Genomic DNA, 2,462 nt, shown 5'->3' with positions numbered 1-2,462 from the left:
ATATTAATAATAGTTACAGGTAGTCCCTGACTTATGATGTATTTAAGTTACGATGCACCACACTTAAGACTGTCTTCTTTTTTTGTGTGTGTGCATCTTATCATTAGTAATATGTAGTACATACAATGTTGCAGCTCTGATGTTATTTGCTAATGTCATTATTCTCATGCCAACCCACAAAGATAAAAAAGATAAGATTTATAAAGATACTGATAATAAAATGCAATAATAATGAAAACTAAAAAAAAAAAAATAATGAGGTATTCAACTTACATCAGAACCGACTTACAACAGAATCATCAGAACAGAACCCTGTTGTAAGTCAGGGACTACCTGTATTTTAAAGTTCCTGTTTGATAACTCCAATATCTGTATCACTGTTTTTTCTATTATTTTATTTTTTTCTTGGTTTTTAGTCTTTTGATTCTATCTTTTGGCATGACTGGTATTTTTTTTTAAATTGTGCTTTAAGTGAAAGTTTACAGTTCAAGTTAGTTTCTCATACAAAACTTTATACACACATCGTTATGTGACCCTAGTTGCTTTCCCTATAATGTGACAGCATACTCCTCCTTTCCACCCCGGATTTCCCGTGTCCATTCAACCAGCTGCTGTCCCTTTTTGCCTTCTCATCTCGCCTCCGGACAAGAGCTGCCTATTTAGTCTCATGTATCTACTTGAGCTAAGAAGCACACTCTTCAAGAGTATCATTTTATGTCCCATAGTCCAGTCTAATGACTGTCTAAAGAGTTGGCCTTGGGAATGGTTTTAGTTTTCAGCTAACAGAGAGTCCAGGGGTGGTGTCTTCTGGGGTCCCTCCAGTCTCAGTCAGATCATTAAGTCTGGTCTTTTTACTAGAATTAGAGTTCTGCACCCCACTTTTCTCCAGCTCCGTCAGGGACTCTCTGTTGTGTTCCTTGTCAGGGTGGTCATTAGTGGTAGCTAGGCACCATCTAGTTCTTCTGGTCTCAGGCTGATGAAGTCTTTGGTTTATGTGGCCCTTTCTGTCTCTTGGGCTAATATTTTCCCTTTGTCTTTGGTGTTCTTCGTACTCCTTTGCTCCAGGTGGGTTGGGACCAGTTGATGTATCTTAGATGGCCGCTCCCTAGCTTTTAACACCCCAGACACCACTCACCGAAGGGGGGATGCAGAACATTTTCTTAAAAAACTTTGTTATGCCAATTGACCTAGATGTCCCCTGAAACCACCCCCGCCTCTGCTACAATGTTCCTCAAAGTGTTGGTGAAGTCTTTTGATGAGCATAAGTGTTTGATTTTTAGGAGCTTTCAGTTATCTAGCTTCTCTTCTGGTGTTTGTGCATTGTTAGTAATGTTTCATATTCTGTTCATGCCATGTATTAGGGCTCCTAGCATTGTCTCTATTTTTCTTCCATGATCTTTATCATTTTAGATTTTATGTTAGGTCTTCGATCCATTTTAAGTTAGTTTTTGTGCATGGTGTGAGGTATTTGGGTCTTGTTTCATTTTTTTGCAGTTGGCTATCCATTTATGCCAGCAACATTTATTAAAGAGACTGTCTTTTCCCCAAATGACAGACTTTGGACCTTTGTCAAATATCAGCTGCTCATACGTGGATGAATTTATGTCTGGATTTTCAATTCTGTTCCATTGGTCTATGTATCTGTTGTTGTACGAGTACCAGGCTGTTTTGACTATCGTGGTGGTATAATAGTTTCTAAAATCAGGTAGTGTGAGGCCTCTCACTTTGTTCTTCTTCTTCTGCTTTACTTATCTGGGGCCTTTTCCCTTTCCATATGAAGTTGGTGATTTGTTTTTCCATCTCATTAAAAAATGCCATTGGGGTTTGGATCTTGACGGCATTGTATTTATAGATCGCTTTGGGTGCAGTATGCATTTTCACAATGTTGAGTCTTCCTATCCATGAACAAGATATTTTTTTTTTAATTGTACTTTAGGTGAAAGTTTACAGAACAAATAGTTTCTCATTAAACAGTCAGTACACATATTGTTTTATGACATTGGTTAACAACCCCACGATATGTCAACACTCTCCTTTCTTGACCTTGGAGGACCATTTTTTTTTTTTGGTGAAAATATACATAGTCAAAGATACACCATTTCAAAAATTCCTACATGTATAATTCAGTGACATTGATTATGTTCTTCCAGTTATGCTGCTATTGTCACTATCCTTTTCCAAATTATTCTATCACCATTGTCTTCAACTCACTGTCCTCAGGCTTTCTATCAAATCTTTTGAGTTGCTGTTGTCAATTTGATCTCACATAGATAATTCTTTGTTGTTGTTGTTGTTGTACTTTAGATGAAGGTTTACAGAACAAAATAGTTTCTCATTAACAGTTAGTACACATATTGCCCTATGACAATGGTTAACAACCCCACGACATGTCAACACTGTCCTTACTCAACCTTGGGTTCCCTATCACCAGCTTTCCTGTCCCCTCTTGCCTTCTAGTCCTT

This window comes from Trichechus manatus, unplaced genomic scaffold (assembly GCF_000243295.1).
Source record: "Trichechus manatus latirostris isolate Lorelei unplaced genomic scaffold, TriManLat1.0 scaffold00109, whole genome shotgun sequence".
NCBI classification, from domain to species: domain Eukaryota; kingdom Metazoa; phylum Chordata; class Mammalia; order Sirenia; family Trichechidae; genus Trichechus; species Trichechus manatus.
This window is presented reverse-complemented; position numbering follows the sequence as displayed.